Source organism: Mus caroli, chromosome 7, assembly GCF_900094665.2.
Source record: "Mus caroli chromosome 7, CAROLI_EIJ_v1.1, whole genome shotgun sequence".
NCBI classification, from domain to species: domain Eukaryota; kingdom Metazoa; phylum Chordata; class Mammalia; order Rodentia; family Muridae; genus Mus; species Mus caroli.
Window position 1 is genome coordinate 146,145,273 of NC_034576.1, and position 12,346 is coordinate 146,157,618.

At 45.1% G+C, this 12,346-nt stretch overlaps 1 protein-coding gene across 1 annotated transcript in view; it reads left to right on the forward strand.

The window, feature by feature from the left end:
• The window catches only part of Shank2 (SH3 and multiple ankyrin repeat domains 2), a 449,788-nt gene that overhangs the window by 12,825 nt on the left and 424,617 nt on the right, over positions 1 to 12,346 (forward strand). Inside the window, exon 2 of the mRNA XM_029479123.1 lies at positions 10,583 to 10,677. The gene's annotated coding sequence lies outside the window, so the exon portion shown is untranslated. The remainder of the gene's footprint in view (positions 1 to 10,582; positions 10,678 to 12,346) is intronic.

A 12,346-nucleotide genomic window follows, 5' to 3' on the forward strand; every position in this document is an offset into this window, starting at 1 on the left:
GGGCCCACTCTCCTGAGTGCTATAGCTGCTGAGGGGCAGGGCCAGCTCTCCTGCTCTCATGATCTTGGGGGATAGCTCCTCCACAATCAGCAGGCAAGGGGTGGGGCCAGCTCTGCATAGCCCTCTGAAATCAACATGGCTCCAGGTGGCAGCCCAGACCAGGGATGTCCACCTGGCCTTTGGTGATAACAGACGATGCTGCTGCAGGGCCACAGACCCAGACATGGCCCTTGGCAGCAGCATGGGCCAGGACTTCACCATAGCCTTAGGTGGCATCTAGGGATCATGTTAGGCTTGCTCTGTCTGCTTGGGCCACTTGGCACTGGGCTACAGCTTGTCTGCTTGCCTGGGCCCCATAGCACTAGACTGGCTATCATCTGAGACTTGCCTGAGTACCACCCTTTAAAAAAATCAGATTTTAATCTGTTCTTTGCCAATGTCACACATGTGCATAATCCAGTCATACCTCCTCACTGTGCCTTATCCCCATCCCAGCCCCTTAGTTCCTGCTCCTCAGGACGTTTCTCTCCCACCTTCATGTCTTGGTTTTGTTTTGTGGCCCACTGAATTTAAATAGGGTGTCTGTGTGGGTCTAGGCATGGAGCTGACTGCCGGAGCATGGGAGCCCAGCAAAGGCCAAAACTCAGAAAACAGTGTCTCCTCTCCCAGCAGCCATGACTGCTACTAGCTGGGACCCATGAGCTTTCCCCCTCTCCAGTGTTTTATTCTATTTCTTTGCCACTTTTGCCTTGCTGACCTCCAGGGGAGGGTGGGATAGCAGTGTTGAGAGTGGAAATTGGTTGATCCTGATTCTGGGGGTGGTGTCATCTCTCACTGTGGGCTTAGTTTTACAATAATCCCGTACTGGACTAAGGAGGTTCACTGGGTGTTGGATCCGGTCAAATGCTTGTTCTGCTGCTCTGGGAATGGTAAACATCCCGTTGTCATTTACTTAATTAGTGTGGTGCATGACACTGACTGAGTCCTGGACATTTTCCTCTTGGGATTAACTTTGCTCTCCAGGATTCACTGTTCCCTTAAGTCCCCTGCTCCTGAGTAGCTGGGATTTCCTCAGCTTCTGTAGATACATTCTCAAGAGACATTGGGCCTGAAGGTTTCTTGTGAGGTCAGGTTTGAGACCAGGACGGTACTGGTCGTGGAGATGAGTTTGGGAAGGTTCAATTCCATTCTAGGGGAGACTGAGGAATCACGGCCTGAGGGTTTTTTTTTTTTTTTTTTTTTTTTTTCAGTGCTTAGCATTTGCTGAGGAGCCGCCTTGGCCTCAGGTTCTCTTTGTAAGATTTTCAAATTATTGATTCAGTTTCTTACTCATTCGAGACCTGCCCAGATTGTTTCTTTACAAAAATTTTAAATTATGTTTTTGTGTCTGTCTGTGCAGATGAGTTCAGGGTCCACAGAGGCCAGAGGTTTTGGTTCCCCTGAAGCCATAGTTACAGGTGTCTGTGGTTGTGAACTGTCTAGTGTAGGTGACAGGAACTGATTCTGTGGCTTTATCTCCTGTCCAGTGATGTGTCTATTTGAAGTTGCTCAGCCTCTCTTGCATCCCCCACCCTCATACCTCCCTTTTGAGTGCGGTCAGTTCAGAGTACCATTATTCCTCTTTTCCATCACTGGACATCTCAGCCCCTGTGCTTTCCTTCAGTAGACAAAGGCTTGCCCGCTGTCACACTCTTCAGATAGGTACCTTTGCCCTCCTTGAGCCTCTGTGGCTTTTCTGATTTAAACGGGATGGGTTTTGCTGCAACTGTATTGTTTCTGTTCCTGCTGTGCTCTTGATCTCCATTTGCCTTTCTTTTTTTTATATCAGTTGGACAGAAGGCTATGTTGCCACTGAGGTGAGATTTTTCCTGGCAGCAATTTTTGGTGTTGGGCATTTTCCCATTGCTAGTCAGGTATTCTGCTGTGGAGCTGTGTCCTTGGCCTGCGTCTTCACGTAGACACCCCAGAGCACTGCTGTGGCAAGTCCCCCATCTTCTATTTGAATGGATTCTCAGAGGCAGCACAGTTCTGCTTGAGGCACACATCTGTGATCTCAGCACTTAGGAGGTGGATGCAGGAGCAAGCAAGAGTTATAAGTTATCCTCTGCTACATGGCGAGTTTGAGGCCAGTCTGTGATACATAAGACCACAACCTCAAAGCAAGCAAGGGGAGCTGGGGAGATGGCTCAGTGGCTAAGAGCACAGACTGCTCTTATAGAGAACCTGGGTTCAGTTCTCAGCACCCATGGCTGCTCACAACCATGTCTAACTCCAGTTTCAGGGGATCTGATGCCCTTTTCTGGCCTCCATGGATGCTGCATGGATGTGGTGCACAGAGATACATGCAGACAAAACACACATACATGTAAAACAAAAGTAAATTTTTAAAAAGGTTTAAAACCAAGCAAGCAGGCAAACAAACAAAACTTCCCACCTAAACCCCAAATCAAATTTAAATTAAAGATAGAGAGAAACCGTGGCTCTGGTTTTAAGAGCAGCTTCGCCATTTAATTTCCTCACCAGTAATGTCTGCATGATCCAGTTCCATCCAGTTCTTCCATATTCTTGAATGAGGCTATGCCGGGGCCTGGCAAACACAGAAGTGGATGCTCACAGTCAGCTATTGAATGGAACACAGGACCCCCAATGGAGGAGCTAGAGAAAGTACCCGAGGAGCTAAAGGGGTCTGCAACCCTATAGGTGGAACAACAATATGAACTAACCAGTACCCCTGGAGCTCGTGTCTCTAGCTGCATATGTATCAGAAGATGGCCTAGTCGGCCATCATTGGGAAGAGAGGCCCCTTGGTCTTGCAAACTTTATATGCCTCAGAACGGGGGAACACCAGGGCCAAGAAGTGGGAGTGGGTGGGAAGGGGAGCAGGGTAGGGGAGGGTATAGGGGACTTTTGGGATAGCATTTGAAATGTAAATGAAGAAAATACCTAATTAAAAAAATAAATTAAAAAAAAAAAAGAAAAAGAAAATAGACGGCATTACTATTTTGTAATTTAGCTGTCCCGATAGGAGTAGAGTCATGGCTGATTTTACTTAGTGTTTTGGCTGTAAGGACATTTTATCAGTATATATAAAATTCATAGTGAGTGATGGGTTTCCTAAAGATGCCTCATTCAATGATGTTGACTATACTCTCCCTGTCCCCCCACACTCCTTTCCTCTTTTGCCTCTCATATTCTCCTTCCATTTTCTCAGAGAATCTTTTTAGGATTCCCCTGTGAGAGAAAAATAAGCAGGTATTTTTCTAGGTCTGTCTTATTTAACTTCATATGGTATCCGATCACATCTATTTTCTCCTATAAGGGATATGTCATCTTTCATTATGGCTGAATAGCACTCCATCATGTATCTGATGGAGCTGATCCCATCACATGCTGTGCGGGTATCTCTGGTGCTGATTCTGGCTCCAGCCTCATGGGCTTATAGCTGTCTATGTCTTCTTTGCTAAACATTCTCCCGTTTCCTTTGTTCTGACCTGGCTTGTCATGGTTTGGGATTTCACTGATGAGTGCTGAGTACTCTGCGAGTCAAGTGTGTGGTTTACAAATGTTCACTGTGGTTTGTGTCTTTGTCCCTTCATCAGGGCTGTCAGAAAGGGGAGGCTTTGATCTCCCTGTAATCCTGCCTTGGCCTCTGCATCTCTGCACTGCACTGAGTGCAGGAGTTCAAGCAGGTGCTACCTCATCAGCACCCTGAAGAATTCTTCCTAGTTTTACTGAAAGCTTCAGGGTTTCACAAAAGGCTATCAAACATTTTCATAAAATTCTGTTTGACACTCATTTTTCCTGTGGATATGTAACTTTTCCAGCATTGTTGGCTGTAAATGACCCTGTCCCACTGAACTGTCTATGGCCTGGGAACCAGCTGGGTGCATGCACGCCTGTGTGCACAGATATGAGCATGTTCCTGTGCATCTGTATATGTGCACATAGGCCTTTGTTCCCTGTCCTGGGATCTTTCTTAGGTCTACAGTTATGTCTCTTGTCTCTCCACCAGAACCAGCCATACTTGACTACTGTAGTAATACTACATAATAAAGCTTGAACCTGGATAGATTCTTCTTTCCTTTTCTTTTGCAGTAGCATGTGTGTGTGCGTGTAGGTGCGCGCATGTGTACATTTCTGTAAGCTGATGATCTAGCCCAGGGATCCCATTATGCTAGACAAGCTAGAGAGCTAGGCTCAGCAGTTAAGAGCACTGGCTGCTCTTGTAGAGGACCTAGGTTCAATTCCCAGCACCCACATGATAGATCACAACTGACTTTAGCCCCAGTTCCAGGGGATTTGATGCCTCCTTCTGACTTCTGAGGACATTGTACACACATGTTATGCATACATACATGTAATCAGAACACATATACACATAAAGTAAAAATAAGTCTTTAAAAATAGATATGTGGTTTCTTTCATCATTGTGTAGAGTCAAAGCACAACTCCTAGACATGTTTTTATTGTATTTATACCTAAGAATTAATTTTTTACATTTATCTGTTTAGTACATGTTGGATGGGATAGGTATGCCTGTGGAAGTGAGAGGTCACTCAGGGGGAATCAGTTCTCTCCTTGCATCATGAAGACCCAGGGGTTGAACTCAGGTTCTGAGATTTGGCAGGAAGCGCCCTTCTCTGTTGAGCCATCTTGCTGGCTCTGAGTGTTCATCTTATAATCTGTGATCTCCATGTCTCAATGTATTATTTCTGGAGTATTCTTGATTTTTTTTGGGGGGGGGGTTTCGAGACAGGGTTTCTCTGTGTAGCCCTGGCTGTCCTGGCACTCACTTTGTAGACCAGGCTGGCCTCAAACTCAGAAATCCGCCTGCCTCTGCCTCCCGAGTGCTGGGACTAAAGGCGTGCGCCACCACGCCTGGCCGTATTCTTGATTTTCTAGACTCCTTGTGGTGTTCTCTAATTGAGAGGCAGGAAAACTTGCTTGTAGACAGGTTTTACTTTTTTTACCATGTTGTACTCATGGGAGCACCTGGTGCTGTGCTCAGCAGCAGCAGCAGTGAGAGATGACACCTTCACCTCATCCCGTGGGTACAAGCTTTTCCAGTAAAACACCTGTTCCTTCACTTTTTAATGACTGCAAGTTGATGGGTTTCCTGGTAGGTATTTTGGTTTTTTGTTTGTTTGTTTGTTTTGTTTTTTGAGACAGGGTTTCTCTGTATAGCCCTGGCTGTCCTGGAACTCACTTTGTAGACCAGGCTGGCCTCGAACTCAGAAATCCTCCTGCCTCTGCGTCCCGAGTGCTGGGATTAAAGGTGTGCACCACCATGCCTGGCTCCTGGTAGGTATTAAGTTGAGGAAATTTCCATCTTGTTTTTAATGAGAGTCTTTGCCACAGATAGATGCTAAATTTTGTTAATTTTTTTTTCAGGATGACACCTTTTAAAAATGAACTTTTAAAAACAAAATATTGAACCAGCCTTGTATCCTGGAATGAACTCCACTTGGTGTATATTTATTTTCATATATGGTTGAATTATAGTTGGTAATATAATTTATATACAAATAATATAGCGAGACAGAGGGAGAGGGGAGAGGGGAGAGGGGAAAGAGAGAGCCAGAGTCTCAGAATCTCAGATATCCTAGGCTGACTTTGCACTCACTATGTAGTTAAAGGTGACTTTTGAACTCTTCCTCTCCAGTGCTGTGATTACAGGTGGCCACCACCATGCACCATTTATGCAGTGTTAGGAATGGAACTGAGGATTCTACCAAGTGAGCTGTAACCCCAGCCCCATTTGTGGATATTTTTCAAGGATTTCCCTTCAGGAAATCCATGTTCATCTCTTGGTTTTGTGTTCATCTAATATTGATACCATGGTTCTTCACAAAACCTTATTTATTTTTCTGTTGTTGATATCAGTGTTCTTACTGAGGGCTTCATTCAGTGAACTGGGACATGTTCTCTCTTCTGTTTTCTAGGACACATTGTGCAGAATTGGAATTATTAATTTTTCTCTTACAATTATTTTAAAACATTTTTAATAGTTTCATACATGCATTTAATGAATGCTGGTTTTTTTTTCACCATCTCCTACCCACTCTCACTTCAAGTCTCCTTTAAATATTTCATGCAATTCCCTGGTGAAATCAGGTATGTCCAGAGGCCTCTTTTTCTTGCAAAACTGGGTCTTAAAACTAGGAATTAAACTTCCTAATAGGTATAGGGAATTATCCAAACTACCTATTCACATTGGGCATGTTTTAATTTCATTTCTTGATAAATTGGCTTATTTCATTCTTGCTATGAAATATACATGTGTGAAGCTGATTATAGTGTTCTGCCATAGCTGTTCTCTGTACAGTTGCTTCCTGCCTTGTCCATGGGGTATGTTGTCTGTGTGGTCTGTGCTGATGCCTCCTGATTTGTCCAAGGGATATGTTGTTATGCTGATGCCTCCTGTGTCCTCCATAGAGTATTTGTATGGTCTATGCTGATGCCTCCTATATCATCTATAGGGGGGTCTGTGCTGTCTGTGCTGATGCCTCCTGCCTTGTCCACAGGGTATGTTGGCTGTGTAATCTATGCTGATGCCTCCTGTATCATCCATAGAGTTTCAGTGTGATCTGTTGCTGATGCCCCCTGCCTTATCTACAAAGTCTGTTGTCTGTATAGTCTATGCTGATGCCTCCTGTATCATCTTTAGGGGTCTGTGTGGTATGTGCTGATGCCTCCTGCCTTGTCCACAGGGTATGTTGGCTGTGTAATCTATGCTGATGCCTCCTGTATCATCCATAGAGTTTCAGTGTGATCTGTTGCTGATGCCCCCTGCCTTATCTACAAAGTCTGTTGTCTGTATAGTCTATGCTGATGCCTCCTGTATCATCTTTAGGGGTCTGTGTGGTATGTGCTGATGCCTCCTGCCTTGTCCACAGGGTATGTTGGCTGTGTGATCTATGCTGATGCCTCCTGTATCGTCCATAGGGTGTCTGTGTAGTCAGTGCTGATGCCTCAACACTTTTCTTTGTATGAGTTATAGCATTATAACTGATGTGTATGTAGTTTATACTGCTCAAGTCAAGCTGAGTAACATTTCCACCTTTTCATGTAATTGTTTCCATATATTGGTCACCTTCAATACCTTCTCTAGTTATTTTGAAACATATGATTACTTGTAGAATATAATTGTTCTATTGTGCTCTATACCTCTAGGGTTGTTTCCCTCTTGTACTATGTTCTGATATCCATTATCCATCCTATCATTATCTCCTCTCTCCACTCCATATCCTGGATTCTTGATACTCCTCTTCTAGTATGTGCTCCTATTCACTCTACTTCTTAAGTTCTACAATGGGGCTATGTGGAATTTATCTTTCTGTGCCTGGCTTATTTCCCCTCATATGATGGCTATCAGGTCCTCCTGATTTGCCTATACGTTTGCAAAATTTGGTGTCTACTTTCAAGCTTCTAGAGATAGGAATACAGAATTTGAGATTCTTGATTGTAATGTATATGTTGAGCACTATGAATTCTCATGAACAATTGAAAAAAAAATGTGTTGTGTGGTTGCTCCGTGGGATGAAAGCTGCCCCTTGCCTGTCAGGTTTTTCATGCTCTTTGCTGCCCTTGTTTGTGCATGTATATCAGGATTGCTGTATACTGTTGCCACAGCTGTCTTGATTGTCTTGGACTTATGTTGTAGAATGTGCCTTGCATCATTTCTATTTTCTACTTGCCTGTGCCATTGTATTAAAACTAAATTTTTGTCCTCATATAATTATGAGGTTTTTTTAAAAAGAACCTGCTCTATTTTTTAGTTGCCATACTTCTGACCATTTACATTTAATGGAATTACTACATGCAAGGACTTATGCTAGTTCTTTGGGGTTTTCTGTTTTCTTTTCCTTCCTTTTTGTGGGTTATGCGAATCCTTACGTGGGGTTCCATTTTGGCTTATCTGCATTAAGTAGTATTTTTGAGTTCATCTGTTGCATAACTGTTTGCTCTAGGCACTGCACACACTAGCTTTATTATCACTTACTGTGGAACTTGTTTGAGTAGAATATATACTTTATTATTTTATGATCTTCTGCCCTCCCCACTTGTAATTGCCAAGTATTTCCTTTATGCGAATTTAGATTCTTATCAAATGTGCTACAGTTTTTTTAAAAAATGTGATTGTCAAAAAAAATTTAGAAAATTTGAGAAGGGGGGAATATTGCACATTTTTGCTCACCATATGCATTTTCCCCTCCTGCTTCACAGTCCTGCTTTTTAAATTATTTCTTTTTTTGAAGAGGTTACTTTATCCATCCTTTAAAAACATTGCATTTATTATTATTGTATTATGTGCATATGTGTGTATAATGTATGTATGTGAGGTTGGTACATATGCCATAACACACAGTTGGAGGTCAGAGGACAACTTTGTGAAGTTGTTTTTCTCCTTGCAGCTTGCTGTTGCTGTGGTGAAACACTCTGACAGAAAGCAACATGGAGAGGAATGGGTTTATTTGGTTTACGCATTCAGGTCACAGAGAAAGTGTGAGGGAAAGTCTTCGATTGGGGAGAGAAGTCAGGGCAAGGACTTGAAGCAGAAACCACGGAGGAACACAACTTTCTGGCTCACTTACAGGCTCATGCTTAGTGCCTTGGGCCCTCCAACATTAATTAACAATCAAGACAGTTTCCTACAGACATGCCCACAGGCCAATCTGACCTGGGCAATCCCTCAGCTGAGACCTTTCTCAGGTAACTCTAGGCTGTGTCAAATTGACAATCAAAGCTGATTAAGACAGGTGAGTTCTGGAGATTAACTCAGGTCATGGGGTCTATACTTGTGGTGCCAGCTTGCTGGCCCTACTTCTGGCCACCTTGACAACAGGTCTGCTGCTGATGGATTCATGTGAGTTCTTTGCTTTGTTCTTCCCACACACAGAGCATTTGTCAGTCCCCCCTGTCTTCACTTGCTAAGTCCTGGGCTGCCTTCTTTTGACTCCACGGTTGTTAATGAGAAGTTCAGCATTTTTTTTTCATGGCCCCTGCCTTATATTTAAGGCATTGTGTTCCTTAATTTGTTTTCTAGACTTTTCCATTGGCACTATTTTTCCATTGGCATCATTAATAATGATGTAACTTGATATGAACTTTCATGGGTTTATCCTCTCCTCTTTTCCCTCCTTCTCCTCTTCTTCTGCCTTCCAATGTAGCCCAGGCTAGCCTAGAACACACTATATAGTCAAGGCTGACCTTGAATTTCTGATCCTCCTACCTTTAACTCTTTGGTGCCAGGATTTTAGATATGCACCATCACTCTCGGATAACTCTTGTTTTTTAGTGCTGCCTCCATAGAGAAGGTGGGCATGAACCTTGCCTCACTTCCTTTAGGGAGAGCTGGAGTTCATGGCCTCTACAGATCCCAACCTGGAGAAGTCTCTGTCTCTCCTGGAAGGTGTGGGAATTCTGGCCCTCCATATGCCTTCTACTGATGTCATTGGTGGAGTAGCCTTGCCCCTGGACAGTGTGGCAGCTCTGCCTCTATTTATCTTCTGATGATAGCCCAGTGCACAGTGATGGACATATTGTGGCTGCCAGGTGACTGGAGGCCCAGGCTCCCTGAGATGGCCAAGCAGGTACTGGAGGGAAGGAGAGCATCCTTGATGCCAGTGGTTATATCTCTCTCCCCACCTCCCTGCCTGGCAGAGGTAGGGGCCCTGGTACAGCCACTCAGCTTAGAAATCCATGCTCTCATTTGGCCTTTCTGCTGGGGCAGGTAGAGACTGGCTCTGAGTGTCTGGCCAGAGTTGCTAAAATGTCCTTTGAGTGAAGAGAGAGCTTTGGTTGTGGGATTTCGCCCATCCCACTAGGGTTTCTGGCTTGTTCTGTGTGGTTTTGTAACTCTTTCTAGGACAGCATGAACACTGATTACCAAAGTACAGACCAAAGGAATTATTCCACCAGAATCTACCTCAGTGGACCAGTGAGCATATTAGGATGACTCACAGGAGTGCATATGAGGGGTACTCTCAGGAAGATTCGCGACAGTTGCTCCCAGGAGCCATGGGTCAGGGCTACATCTGCAGGAGCGTGGATGACTTACAGGCAGCTGCATCATTGGAAAGACCCACACCGAGCATGACTGATGACCAAGAAAGCAGCATCCCACGGGCTCCTTGTACACCTTGCAGGCAGCTCCACTGAAGAGCCCCACCCCCCAGCACTTGCCACTGTTCATAATGACTTGATCTTATGTTCTTATGATCTTATGTTTCTTTACTTCCTCAGCTTTGATTTTCTTAGTCCTGGGCACCTTGGGTCCCTCTTCCCTCCCTGAGGAAACAGCAGCACAACAAGCATGTGTGTGGGGCGATGAGGCCAAAGACCAGGACACCCACAGGTGTCCCCACTGGCCACCTGTGGCCTGGCTCCTGTTTAATTTGTGTCTGGTATCCGGGGCTCAGCTGCACTGGGGAAGGGGACCAGCATAACTACGCCATGTGTGTAAAGAGAAAGTCCAACTGTTGGTTTGTTTTTAAGCTCAGAAAAACCAAGGTCTGTGGAGAGTTGGACCCTGTGCCCCTTGCAGTCCCACCTGACAGTGCCCTGGCTCCTGTCTTTACAGGTCCAGAAGCTTCTCCACTCTCCTCGCCATCCAGAGTGCAGGCTGTGGCTGCTGTAGGGAGCCTTCCTGTGGGACCTGGTGTGCTGACACCTCTGGTGAGTGGGAACCTGGTTCCCTTGTCCTGTCACAGACACAGTGCTGATATTGCCCAAGACAAAACCATAAACCTGCCCGAATCCTTGTAGATTGTTTCTGTGATTTGTGTGTCGTGTGTGTGTGTGTTTGTGTTAAGTCTATAGTGTGGCTTTCTCTCTCTCTCTTTTTTTTTTTGGTCTTTTCAAGACAGGGTTTCTCTGTGTAGCCCTGGCTGTCCTGGAACTCACTTTGTAAACCAGGCTGGCCTTGAACTCAGAAATCCGCCTGCCTCTGCCTCCCAAGTGCTGGGATTAAAGGCGTGAGCCACCACCGCCCAGCTGTGGCTTTCTCTCTTTAAAAGAATAAACTGTATGTGTATGGAGTGTGTGTATACAGGTGCACATCTGTATGTGTATGGAGTGTGTGTATGTGTACAGGTACACATCTGTATGTGTATGGAGTGTGTGTGTGTGTATAGGTGCACATCTGTATGTGTATGGAGTGTGTGTATGTGTACAGGTGCACATCTGTATATACACATGTGGTCTGGGTTGGACATCTTCCTCTCTTGTTTTCCAGCATACATTTAGAAGTAGGGCCTCTCACTAAGCCTGGAGCACACCCTGGCTTTCTCTGCCCTCCATCACCAGCTTTGCAGATGTGTGCCGCCTTGTATGCACAGCTTTCTGTGGGTACTGGGGATCTGAACTCAGGTCCTCAGACCTGGGCAGCAGGCACTTTATCTTCTGAGCCAGCTCTCAGCCCCTATTGTATGGCTTTCAGTTGTCTTCTTTGTAGTGACTGTTGTATCACAGATCAGCCATGCCCATGAGAGATGATCTTGAATATTTCACTTTCCCAAAGCATTCTGGGTCACTTCAAGCCATGTTCTCTACCGGAGGGTGTCTCAAACACCTGCCAGTGCTTCTTTAGCCTAGAGGATTCACCCAAACTTGGGATGGGTTTTATCAGCCTTTGTGCTTGGGTTGACCTTTTCAGGAGGGGGAGAGAAATAGATGCGGATGAGCGGGGCTGGTAGTGCCTCTGTGTCTTGGAGGGTGGGTACGGGGTCCAGTGTCTCATTTCCATTCAGGGGCTGACTGTGGCTCCAGGCTAGTGCCTGCCCACTGCCTTTTCCAAAAATAACATTTTAGTCTGTTGATTGTGCTAGAATACACACAACAGAAACTTCCCACGTAGCAGTTTCCAGTGGATAGTTTGATGAGTTTTTCTCTGTCATGTGGTCATTCCCAGTGGCTTTCCAGAAGGAGGCTCTGCCCTATTGGACACTCCCTCCCTCCACCCCAAGACTTTTCATGTATATGGGTCTGACTGGGGACTGACACAATGAGATGAAATCTGACCAGGGTGTGATGTCTGTTCCATGTTGAAGTGTGTTTCGAAGCCTCAGTTCTTCTTATAGGGACCATTTTGCATTTGGGGAGGCTTATTGCATTGTATGGCTATGTCACATGGGTGGATGTTTTTCTTTCTCTTGGGTAGATGCTTTGCAGTGGGTGCTGTGGGACTCTTGAATTTTCAAGAGCTGGGTGATGACTGCCATCCTAGTGGATGCGCAGAGCTGTCCCATCGTGGTGTGGAAGGACTTCATTTGGCCATCAGCAGCAGGCCCTTTGTGGTATCTGTGCTGTGGGAGGTCAACCCATCTCTTTTTTTTTTTTTTTTTTT